At 49.5% G+C, this 13,070-nt stretch overlaps 1 protein-coding gene across 3 annotated transcripts in view; it reads left to right on the top strand.

The window, feature by feature from the left end:
- Positions 1 to 13,070, top strand: part of KCNQ2 (potassium voltage-gated channel subfamily Q member 2) — a 99,464-nt gene that overhangs the window by 20,592 nt on the left and 65,802 nt on the right. The gene's annotated exons all lie outside the window — the stretch shown is intronic.

The raw sequence follows: 13,070 nt of genomic DNA, 5'->3' as shown, positions 1-13,070 counted from the left end.
GATGTGACACTGCCTGGTCTGGTACAAAAGATCTCAGCAGTAGGAGGATCCTACTGTTTCCTAAAGCAGCTTTATCCTCTCATCTCTGTCCAACTCAAAACGCACCTTGTTCCTCTCAATCTGCATTCCCCACATCGGTTGTCTCCTCAGCGCCTTGCACCAGGGCCCTCCCCGTGCTCCAGACAGGTGAAGCGTGGCGGCGCACGTCGATTCTCAAGTCGGTGCCCACCTCGCCGCCCCTTCTCACCTGCTCCCTGGTTGAAGGAGTTAGAGATAATAGAAGTGATTAATCACCTGCTGACACTGGGGATTCGTTTAAACTCCTTTTGCAAATCAAGGTTGCTTGCTCACTGTAGCAGACCTGACTTTGGGCGCTGCACGCAGGTGCAGAATCACCGAGCTCGGTTCGGAGGCTGCGTGATGAGCGCAGCGACTTTCACCGCAAGCAGAATGAGCCACAAGTCTAGGTTTTGTAACGAGTTTCCTTTGTCTATTTAATTACTGCTTAGCGAGAGAAAAACCTGGCCGGGGAGCACAGGCCTCCTTTTGATCCTGCCTTTTCTGGACGTGGGCAAGTCCTTTGAAGAACAAGTTTTCAGACTGGTGGCTAATTGTAGGTGCCTTCCTTTTGGGGGACTTAGCTTAACCCATCTCCAGCTGCTACTTGGAGGGGCTGAGAAGTCATAGCCTAAAGGAGAGCTGGGAAAACTCAGCCCGTCTAGTTGTGGTCAGTTTGAAAATGGGAGACATCCAAGCAAGAGGGCATTTCTGCGAGCTTGAATCTCTCTGCCTCCATTGCTACGTGTATCATCATCATCATAGTCATTTGCCTGTTTCTCACAGGAGTAATGTGTGGATTTATAGCATCGGTAAAGTGCCTGGAAGATGCAAAATGCTACAACAACTGCTTACGTTGTTCAACAAAGCCCTGGCTGGAGGCTCGGTCCTAGGGAAGTCGAAGGAGCAGTTTTGTACCCTGACAATATCATCTGTTCCAGGTGAAGAGGAAATATTCCAATGGCACTTGTGTGGAGAGAGAGGAGGATTATTAAGACCCTTGGCACAGAAGAGCGGAGGCACTTGCATTAATTGCATGAGTTGCACAGTCATTTATCTTGGTGCTTCTCAGCATTGTGCTCCCTGCTCACACCCCATGGCACTGCTGCTGCCTCCGGCATTTTTCTTCCTCTTCCTGTGCTGAGCTCTTTGGGGGCCCGTCACCTGCAATTCTCCCTTTCTTTTTGCTCTTCCTGCAATGCCTGTTTGTGTGTCTGCATTTCTAATGCACTTGTTACATAATGAGGGATGGTTGGCAAAAGCTATAGCCCCTTCCAAAATGTAGGTTTGTCCATGAACCCTCAGACATGCTTCTCCCCCTTTGCTCAGGATGAGTAGGGTGCCCATAAGCGACCCCTTTGCAAAATGTACTGTATCGCGACGAGGCGGCTGGAACGCCATCCAGTCCAAGGGATTACTGTCCCTTGACTTTTATGCTTGTCCGACCCATCCCTGCACCTCTTTTGTCCACCAAATTCTCAGCTCACACACAGATTTTCACTAAGACTCATAACCTGGGAGTCCTTTTAATGGTTTGGATTACTTCTGCCAGGTGTGCCAATGAATTTTGTGACTCTTTGGAAACCTTACAAGTGTCCGAGTCCCCCGCAGTAAACCAAGGGAGCAAAAACTGGTCGCAGTGGACTGATTCTCCTGTTGTATCAGCCCATCTCCTTTGATCTCCGTGGTGTAACTCTTCTTGCCTTACTGTGGAGGAGAATCAGACCCACTGGTTTTGGCCCTGTGGTCTTTAATGCCCTCCGACCCTGTGGAGGGAGCGTGGTCTGGCTTGTTTTAGCTAATCCATTAGCTTGGATATAGTTTATGTTCTTCCTCACCCCTGTCTCCAGGGTCTTCACCCTCCGTGTATTACATGATAAATACACTGTGCATCAGTGCGACTGCTTCTTGGCACTCAGTTCCTTCTAATCACTGACTGAGGGAGACAGGAGAAAATACAATTAAACAGATGGAGGAATTACCAAATAAAAGGCACATTAGATGCTTGAAAAATCATTATTTTCCAGTAGTCAGTTAATTAAATAAATTGGGTAACGAGCACATGCAATTAATCGTGGTTTGGAAATGTTTGCGTCTTACACTTTTGCATCGCCCATTAGCTTGGCCTCAAGGGTGTCGGGCGCTTGTTTTCTTTTCTTTGCAGGCAGGAGGAGGAAGAGAGGTTGGGGTGCGTCTCAGACGCTGGGTGTTGGGGCCGTATTCATAGATTCATAGATTCATAGATACTAGGGTCGGAAGGGACCTCAATAGATCATCGAGTCCGACCCCCTGCATAAGCAGGAAAGAGTGCTGGGCCTACATTACCCCAGCTAGATACACATCTAGCCTTCGCTTGAAGACCCCCAGGGTAGGGCAGAGCACCACCTCCCTTGGGAGCCCGTTCCAGACCTTGGCCACTCGAACTGTGAAGAAGTTCCTCCTAATATCCAATCTAAATCTGCTCTCTTCTAGCTTGTGGCCATTATTTCTTGTAACCCCCGGGGGGGCCTTGGTGAATAAATACTCACCAATTCCCTTCTGTGCCCCCCTGACGAACTTATAGGCAGCCACCAGGTCGCCTCTCAACCTTCTCTTGCGGAGGCTGAAAAGGTCCAGTTCCTCTAGTCTCTCCTCGTAGGGCTTGGTCTGCAGGCCCTTAACCATACGAGTGGCCCTTCTCTGGACCCTCTCCAGGTTATCCGCATCCTTCGTGAAGTGCGGCGCCCAGAATTGCACGCAGTACTCCAGCTGCGGTCTGACCAGCGCCCGATAGAGGGGAAGTATCACCTCCTTGGACCTATTTGTCATGCATCTGCTGATGCACGATAAAGTGCCATTGGCTTTTCTGATGGTTTCGTCACACTGCCGACTCATGTTCATCTTGGAGTCCACTAGGACTCCGAGATCCCTTTCCACTTCCGTGCCGCCCAGCAGGTCATTTCCTAGGCTGTAGGTGTGCTGGACATTTTTCCTCCCTAGATGCAGCACTTTGCATTTCTCCTTGTTGAACTGCATTCTGTTGTTTTCTGCCCACTTGTCTAACCTGTCCAGGTCTGCTTGCAGCTGCTCCCTGCCCTCCGGCGTGTCCACTTCGCCCCATAGCTTAGTGTCATCTGCAAACTTGGACAGAGTACATTTCACTCCCTCATCCAAGTCGCTGATGAAGACATTAAAGAGTATCGGTCCAAGCACCGAGCCCTGCGGGACCCCACTGCCCACACTCTTCCAGGTCGAAACCGACCCATCCACCACGACTCTCTGGGTGCGACCCTCCAGCCAATTCTCCACCCACCGGACTGTGCAGTCATCCAAGTCACAGCCCCTTAACTTGTTCACCAGTCTGGGGTGGGATACCGTATCAAAGGCCTTCCTGAAGTCCAAGTATACGACATCCACCCCTCCTCCTGCGTCGAGGCGTTTTGTAACCTGGTCATAAAAAGAGACTAGATTGGTCAGGCACGATCTGCCTGCCACGAACCCGTGCTGGTTTCCCCTCAGCATAATTTGTCCTGCCGGGCTCTCACAAATGTGAGCCTTGATAATTTTTTCAAAGACTTTGCCAAGGATGGAGGTGAGACTAACTCCCAAGTATTTAAAAGCCCAAGGTGAAATAGTGCTCAGCAATGTGCACTGGGAGGGAGGCAGGGAAGGACACCATCCCTTCCATGAAAGGCTTTCATGTTATCCAGACAATTCGAACCACATGTGAGTTGAGAGAGGTGAAGTGACTTTTAGAGTCATAGAAAATGAGGGTTGGAGGGACCTCAAGAGGTCACATCTAATCCGACCCCCTGCTCAAAACAGGCCCAGCTAAATCATCCCAGCCCAGGCTTTGTCTAGCCGGGTCTTCAAAACCTCTAAGGAGACTCCACCACCTTTTCCAGTGTTTTACTACCCTCCTCATGAGAAAATTCTCCCTAATATCCAACCTAGTCTTTCTTAGTCCACGGTGACCTAGCAGATCAGTGGGAGAGCCAGTCTCCAGTGCTGTGCTCACTGGGACGCCCTCCTTATTTAGCACCACCCTCTTATGAAGTGGACTTAGAGCCAGGGTTTTGTGGCTGCTGCCTTTGAGCAGCGGTTTTCCTTGCAAACAGCACACACTAAGGGTGGGCCAAGACCAAGCTCCCGTTGGCTGAGATTTCCAAAGCCAACTTCCAGACCTGGCTGTGCCATTTGCACAGAAATTAGTGCGAGCCCTGTTGCTAGACCCTCAAGCAGCCTTGCAGAAGGTGGTGCTTGTTTCCCAGGCCGTTTCATTCCTGTTATGCTAAAAGCAGCACATTGCCCATTGCAATTCTTCTTTCTTTCTTGTTATGCTAAAAGCAACACGTTGCCCATCCCAAGGGGTCCGGGATGTAGAAACCTCATCCTCCAGATAGAGTGAGTGGCCTCTCAGCTTCTGGGGCTGACGTTGGGCAGTAAACATTGCTCTTTCTCCTGCATGCGGTAAGGTCCCTGTACGTGTACTATGAGACTGTCTTCCCCTTTGAGAGTAGAAGCAGCCCTTTGGCGAGAGCCCTGTGTCGAGAGACTTAATTTCCCTCAAAGAGTGTTTAAATCAGACGCTTCGTTTATTTGTTCAGCGCAATCTCGCTTTTAACCCAGTGTCGCAGAGGATTTGTTTAAAGCCACTCATCAGCAGGGATCCTGGTTTTCTCCGATTTTAAAAAATCTCTAGTTTTCGGTTAAAAAAAGAAGTAACCCCAAATTCACATTTTTCCATGATTTAAATGAAGCATCACTAATATACAGATAGATAATTAGATGTATAGTGTTGTTTCATTTTAATCATGGGAAAATGTGGATTTGGGGTAACTTTTTTGTAACCGAACATTGGGGATTTTTTTTGTAATCGGAGAAAAATCCAGGATCCCTGCTCATCAGGTTGCGAAAAATAGAGGCTTCTTTAGGCTCTTGCTGTCCTGAACCTCTCAGTACTTAGTTGTTTCTCCTGCCAATTACTCAGCTGTTCAGATGAGGAGCAGCAGGGACATACACCCAAGAAGCAGAGTTTTGGTTTGGTTTCCTAATACAGAAAGAAAAAACCACGGCCACTTGTGGCTGGTACATCTCCAAGACGGGGGCGGATGACAGGGCAAGGAGAAATGGGCTCAAGTTGCAGCAAGGGAAGTTGAGGGTGGATATTAGGACAGACTTTCTCACGAGGAGGGTGGTGAAGCAGTGGGAGAGATTACCCAGAAAGGTGCTGGACTCTGCATCCTTGGAAGTATTTAAAGACCCAGCCTTGGCTGGGATGATGCAGTTGGGGCCTGTCCTGCTGGAAGCAGGGGGGCTGGACTAGATGTGACCTCCTGCACTCCCTTCATTTTCTATGATTCAATGAAAGCTAACCAGTACTGAGTGCTCTGAGTGCCCTGTCTAGCTAACAAAGGGAGCTCTTCTTTTTCGGAGTGGTTAGCATTTATCGGGTATTACATGGCCATTTAGCCTTCCAGCCAGTGAAAAGTCAATGGATGTGCAAAGAGTAAAAGTTCACCCACATTTTGGAAACGGCTTAAATGCCCAGCACTTGTGTTGAGCAGTGTGGGGTTGATTCTCCTCTTGATGTGCAGTCATTTTCTTCTGAACACATAGCCAGCTGCATGCACAAATGTATTTCTTCCCACACGCTGTTTATGAGAGTATCTCATCCCATCGCTCTGGTCCTGGGCTGAATGGTAGCACAGAAAGACTTTTTTGGCAGGTGCGCCATCTTCATTAATACATAGGGCTTTCCTCCAGACATCTGGCTCCTCTAAGGCTGTGTGCACAGTACACAGGGAATATGCAGACTAGCATTACCCAATGATTCATGTTAGCCGAGGACAAAGAGCAATTAATGAGTTTCAAACTTTGCTCGTGCTGATTATTATTAATACGGTTTTTAATTCAAGCTGACTTGTCCCAAGTAAGATAAGCAATGGGTGCAAGGCAAGTTTTTTAGAACGGACCATTTATCCCTCTAATTTAACTCTTATTGTTCCCTTGTGTCTGGATTATTTTTTTCTCTGGCAAATAGATCTTAGCTTCCATGATGTTTTCCCCTCCGATTTCACAAGGCTTCCACCAGCAAAGCATCAGGGTCCTATGCAGACAACCCGTCTCCACTTGGGTTCACGTATGAACCGTATTCTGCAGCTTTTCTCCATCCTTGGAGGTTTTTAAGACTCAGCTAGACAAAGCTTTGGCTGGGGTGATCTAATTGGGGCTGGTCCTGCTTGGAGCAGGGGGCAGGACGAGACGTGACCTCCTGAGCTGCCTTCCCACCCTCATTTTCTACGAGTCTGTGATTTTCCATTGTTGAGATTGGGGAGGTTGGGAAATTCAGGGAAGAAGAAACAAAAGGAAATAGGCAAATGCAGTGAATTGTAGAACTCCTTTTTGCCTAAAAAAGCAATAGCAGTTATACGCATTAAGCTTAGTTTTCAAAATTTGCTGGTTCCTCCCTGAGGAAGAGCGAATGATGTGAATAAGGACGACTCAAGCCCTTTTGCAAGTCAATCTGTGCGTGCTCTGGACCCAGCCAGCCCAAGTCACAGGGCCTGTGGGTGTGTGTGCCCAGACCTGCTTGGTCAAGGTCTTGGCTGCCTAGTCTCATCCATCCCGTTCGATCCATTTGCTTAGCGCCGGTCTGAGAAGACCACGTGGACCTTGAGCCATGAAAACGCTCATTTGCACAGCAGCAAAAAAGAGCTTCACCCAGACCATCTGTGTGGGTGAAACCTTCTTCATCCACATGTTTATGGGAAGTCAATACAAAGGCAGGTCTTGGGAGCTGCTGTCATTTATCACACTCACAGAATCGGGTTCCCACAGCCTCTTTTAGCAGATAAAAGGATATGAATTGGGCAAGTCTGAACGTTACCTGAAACAGGCTCCTGCTCTCGAGCGCAGTTATAAAAGTTTATATCCCGTGAGCATCAGCCTCAGCTCTTGCCAGGATTTTGCATGGTGGAAGCTGGTTTGGGATGGGGGCTTCTGGGGCACAGCAGGCCTAGACTCACACGAAGTACATTAGGTAACCCTAGGGCACTGTAACCTGTCAAAGCCTAATTTATTCCCTGGCTTTTTATTTTAGTGTATTCCCTGGCCTTTGCTAGGGCATTCACATGAGTAGTTCTCCCCTCCACATGCCAAACCCGGAGTCCAGGTGAGAGTAGAGGAAGGTGGGTCCTTTTGGAGGATGAGTGAGAGAGATCTGGGAAAGGCCAGATACAATTCAGGACGCAGTCTGGGTTTTGGCAGCTTTGGATGCCTCTCTGGAAGAGATGCAGTAACATCATCATGGGTGTTACGCAGAAATGAGAGGGAAGGTGCCATGGCCTGTGTTTGGCAAAAAGTTGAACAGGATGGTCCTTCTGGCCCTGAAAACCGTGAATCCAAACCCAAGCCAAACTCCCAGCCATCTGAGATCTCTTCATGGCTATGAATGGATGGAAGGGGCGTCGTCCATTTATCCATACTCCGTATAAAAGCTGTTTCCTTCAGCTCCACATCCAGTTGCCCAACCTCATTATGGCCTTCTCCTCTTCCCTTCCTCACTGGCTTCAATCAGAAGCCATTTCACTGAAATCAGATTAGCACAAAACTAGTGTGAGACCCAGCCTAGACATCTGTTTAAAGGGAGTTTGATTCGCCATGACATTGGGGTCCCGAACATGAGGACACTTGAGTTGTCTGTCCAGATTTGCTACTGCCTTGCTGCATAGCTCCAGGAAGTGATTTCGGCTAAGGCGTTCAAAGGTGAAAGCCTAAAACAAGGCACCTTAATTCCTTATTTAGTAGCCCGATTTTAAGAGTTGTTGAGATGAGTCATGTGAACAAGACCTGTTTCCTGGAGGGGCTCCTGGCATCATCTCTTTCTGCAAGACCATGCCATTAGCAGGGCCCTCATCACCTATTAGTAAGAGTTATTGATGATTTCAGTCCAGCTGAAAATGCTCTGATGCTGGTAATAAGGGCTGCTGGGTATTAAAAGGAGTTTTACAAGCTCTGCTTATCTTCCATATAAATGTCATTTCACCCTGGCTTGTTGTTGGAGCCGCATTTTCGCAGCCGTCCATTTACATGGACGGGTTGAATTACTTTCAAGTCAGCACTTTGGAGGGATCGTGGCAGCAAGCTTGTCAGGAGCACTGATCCATTGCCTGTAATAATTCTGGCTTGGGTCAGCGTGTATATCACATCCCAAAATGTCATTGTTGAGCCTGTAATTATTGTTTTTAATTTATGGTTCCTCCTACCGTGTGGGTTTGAATGCCACATTACAAAGTGCTTTTTTTCCCTTCCAGTTTCCCCCTACTCATTCGTATGCACTGTTAAACCCTCCCTTCTCCATTTGACTCCACTGAAGCTCAAAATGAACATCAGGCTTTGGGTTGCTTCCACTTTTAGGTACCTGCACACCACGCTGCTGGGCTGAAAGCATTTCATTATCCTGGTGCTGCACTGTCCTTTGCAACACTGCCTTTCTGTAGGACCTACATAAACAGTGGTTATGGGCAAATATTTCAGGAGTAAGTCATTGGATCTAGTTATTGTTACTGTCTAAGTTTTCAGTGATTTATATCGCAAAAAATCTTTTCTGCAGACAATTCGACTTATTTATTTATTGGGGGCGGGGGCTTAAATAGCTTTATTTCTTTTCCATTGTCGTTCAAGGTCATTCTGCAGAAAAGCAGATTTTGTGCTGGCTAGTCAATTGTCACAAGAAGTTTGCAAAATTGTGTGAGCATCTCTCATGCGTGCAAGTCCAGGTTTTTGTGGGATTTGGATGTATTAGTAGGATGGTAATGTCAGTATTCGAGTTTATCTGTACGGTGGTGCTGAGCACAGAGGTCCTAGTGCAACAGGAGATGTCTCCTGCCCCTAGCACTCCATCCATGGTCTGACTAGACAAGGGGTCTCCTGATTTCTAGCCCAAAGTACCACTGCCCACTGAACTACGCTTGCCATAAGTATAGGCTTGAAACCCAAAGCTTTGATTAAAATACCCACATGGGAGAAAATTGCAGTTGATCTGAACGGTGAAACCCAGAAGCATCTGTACTTGGGCAAAGAGCACATCAATATCCTGCCCTGAGTACAAGACCCAGTACCTCTACCTCCATGGATACATCTGGCAGCATCTGGCCCCTGCCCCCTCTGGAAAGGATATCATCTCCTCCCATGTCCTAAGCAAAACTGGCATCTTTAATGTAATATTCAGTGGAGGGGATATCATTAAAGTTCCCTATTACACACTAACATTACCCAGAAGCAGTGCTGCTGATATAATTTGCTTTGATTAGATATGTTGCTTTCAAAATTAGATTGTATCCCAGTCTCCGCACCCCTTGCTGGTCTCTTGCCCTTTCCCCGTTATGGTCCATTATGGTTCAGAGCCCTTTCCTGCCCTGTCTGGTTTAATTTTACCTAATCTACCTTGACTCAGATGTATGGCTCCCCCAAATTGCCTCTTTCCATACCTTTCTGCTATGAAGTGGACCCTTCTCTGAGTTTGAGGATGATACTGTTGTTCATTTCTATAGGGGTCGTGCCTAGAAGCACCAACCTAGGATGCCGTAAAGAAGGGGATGGTGTTTTGAGCACTGCTTTATACCCCAAGCGTTGCTTTGAATAAGCCAGGCCAGAGATGCTCCCTTGAAGGTGCTGGTTCTTTTTCTCCACCTGAATTAAAGAGCAAACCAAAGAAAGGCAAAACAAAAATTAGAAATAGCCGCAGCCCCTGGATGGCACCCCGGGCAGGCAGTATCGTGTCTCACTCAGGTCTGCGGCGGGCCCGACGTCGCGGGGGTTGTGATTTCCACGCGGGGTTATGGGTGCTGTAAAGGGATGTCGGTAGAAGCGGTGGAGCCGGGAAGAGGAAGAAGCAGCTTTCCGTAGCTGGCTATCAGACTGTGGCTGGTGTCTTTCCTGGAGCCTTCCCCCGCAGCGTGGAAACGTGGCACTGCTGTAATGGAAGTTGGACCTAGAAGAGTGATTCGCATCTTTTCTTAATTGGGCACCATGGCAACAGGAGCCCAGGGGAAATGCTTGCAAACCGGGCCCTGTGCTCGTCAAGGATGACACGACGGAGGCTGCTCCTTGGCAAGGAGCGGAGTGACCACGTGGCGCTGCGGCCATCTCCACTCGCTTGCTGGTGCCAGGCGTGGAGCTGGTGGCTGGGGACGGCTCTTTATCTGGGGAAATAAGCCCATGCCTGGGAAGGCATGCTTCTTGCTTCCTGCTCGGTCTGCCACGATGCTGCCTGTGCCCCCCCCCCCACCAGGCTGTCCGTGTCACTTGTGGCACGTGTGCTGCACGTTACCCCCTCCTACCCCCGACTCGCACGATAAACCCAGAGGTTTCCAATAGGAATCCATACTGTTAAAATCGTTAGTTCTTTGCCACAAAATGCTCTGTTATATTTCCATAGTCAAAAAGGGAGTGAAAGCTGGGATTTTCCAAGGGGTGCGTTGAGTCTAGGCTGTAGTCTGAACCTCATCAGCTTCAAGCCTTCTTGGTCCTCCCCTCTTACTCCTGCCCGGTGGTGCTCATCCCTGCAAGGACTGCAGCTGGGAGAGGGTGAGATGGAGGGAGAAGAAGCCAGCCCGCAGGTCACAGCTTTGCTCTTGTCCAAAAGCGGACCTCCCACCGGGGTCTGTGGGAATGCAGTTTGCATCCTCCCCCAAAGGTGAGCACCTTTTCACCCAAAGAGACCATCACTACCCATCCTTCCTGTCCTGTACCTTCTTTGTGCATCACGTGCGCCCACATCATATTTTCAAGCCAGGCCCTTGGGAATTATGCAGGTAAAGCGATTTTTCCATTCCACGACCAGTCAAGGATGCTGTCGGGTGACAAGCACCACGTACAAAGCGGCTCTTTGAATTAGCCTTCGCTTCTTTTACCCCTGGCAGTTTCTGTTCAGCAGTTGCCAAGTTCCCTGTCTAGCAGCGACGGCGTGGTTTCTGCATGTGTATTTTTATTAGGACTTTATTGCTGGGACATCAAAGGGCATCTGATCTGGAAGTGCTTCCAAAAGCATGCCCCTTGTTGCTTGTTAACCAGACTAGCCCAGCTTTGCTGGCTTTCTCCTTCCCCTCCTCTGCTCCATCTCACCCTGCACACTTCTTTCTTTTTATTTTGTTCTTTCTTTCAGTATTCAGAGGTGTCTCTCCCTGAAGCAGGCCTTTGTGGTGAAATCTAGGCCAGGCCAAGAATAGGGCCGAATGCCCCAGATTGTGATTTCTGTCATTCCACAGATGCAAGGTTTGCTTTTCTGGGTACCAGCCCAGACGGTGACACCGCTGCAGTCTGGTACTTAAGGTCCCCGGGCCGTGCTGACCCAGGAAAACTGGAGGAGTGTTTGCAATCCTCTGGCAGACTCGGTATCTTCTCCAGCTGTGCAAGGAGCTAAGATGAATGAAGTTACAAACAAGAAACCCCCAAGCCCCCCTATTGCTGAATTCTTCTGTTTATTACAATACCCAGCCAGCAATCAATATCCATCTGGGGGGGAGGGGAAAGAAGAGTCTAAGGGATGCTCTAGGCTGCTTTCTCCTACCTGGAAAAGGAAACATTACAGATGCACAGCTCCACAGGCTGCGGGATAAGCAGGCCGAGGAACCGCAGGGTTTGCAAGCCGAACTGCTGGAGGCACCTCTTTTCCAGGGGCTGCGACTCTGAAATGCAAAGGGGAAACCTCTCTCCAGCTCGTGGGCGGCACCACATCTAGCTGCCACCTTTCTGTTTCCGCCAGGCTGCCCGGGCGCAGACGCCTCTCTGCCCATCGCGGTGCCTCTCCCGTGCTGCCTTTCAGGCTGGGCTGAGTTTTCTACTTTATCAGGGGGCTGTCTCCACCATCGGGCGCAAAACGGAAGCAGGCGCCTGGCCGCTTGGCTGACTTAGTTTGCATATAACCTCCTGCCCCCCTGCAGCCAAAGGGATGGGGAGCAGGTCCTGCATCCCGTCTCCAGATTGAGCTTTGGTCCCATCTGCTTTACCTGCGACAGTTCACGTGTGACGTTATGCGTCGTGTCTGGGCGGCCGGTAGTTTTAGGTTGTGGATTTGTATAGGATGATTTGGATGGGGATGATCCTGTATTGAGCAGGGGGTCGGATCAAATGGGGCCATTCCAGCCCCACTTCTCTGCGATTCCCTGTCGGAGATGCCATTATAAAATTAGACCTGCCAGATGTGCGGCGGCATTCACTTGTCGTTCCTAGCAGCGTCGTGCACAGTAAGGGCTTCTGGGCAGCAGCTGTAGCAAAGGGCAGCAGTGAGTCCTTGTGATGAGCGGATCTCTCTACCAGGAGTGTCTTGAACGTATCATGCCTGGCTAAGGAGCATCCGTGCTGGGCAGGGAAAGTGCAGCAGCCAGTGCTTCCCCCACCATCCTTATGCCTTGGTTGGGTCAGTTGTCTTACGTCCCAGGGACAGCTGCTAACCACCTCGATGAGCTGCTCTGGGCCTCTGCACCGTGGTCAGTGGGGTGAGCTCAGCGTGGCAGCTCCAGGAAGCCAGTCTTCTTCAAATGGCCATGTTAGCTTGCTCTTTTAGGGTATGGGCACAAGCAAGTTCCCAGGAGGTAAGCTGGGACGTGGAGTTACAGCAGGTCGGCTGCTCTATGGGAGGTGCCTCTGTGCAAGCTTTTGTTCCTTGGTGAGCACAAGGTGCCTCAGTTGGGCGAGATGCCTGAAATTCCCATTGATTCAAGTGGCAGATGCTGGTGCTTCGTTAGTAGGGGGTGCCAGGAACTACTCGTTTAGGCCAATACAGGGCCTTTGGGGAGGCATCTAAGTGGTCTAAGCTGGCAGGATGGAAAGGCCATTTGCTTACCTTTGTGATGAGCTCTTTTGCATTGCACTGGTGCATAGCCCTGGCTCCCCAGAAGCTGCAGGACCAGCGCCGAGATTCGACCCTGCTGTTTACGATCTGCAATGCCCGCTGCGGTTTCTCTGAAAGTCCCTCACCCACGGGGAATTGGCAAGCATTGCATAAATGCCCTGGTCTGGCTAAGTGCTGT

The sequence above is a fragment of the Crocodylus siamensis genome, chromosome 10 (assembly GCF_052110815.1).
Source record: "Crocodylus siamensis isolate JL-2025a chromosome 10, ASM5211081v1, whole genome shotgun sequence".
NCBI lineage: Eukaryota > Metazoa > Chordata > Crocodylia > Crocodylidae > Crocodylus > Crocodylus siamensis.
The sequence above is the reverse complement of the archived record's forward strand: the minus strand, read 5'-3'. Positions and strand labels throughout refer to the sequence as shown.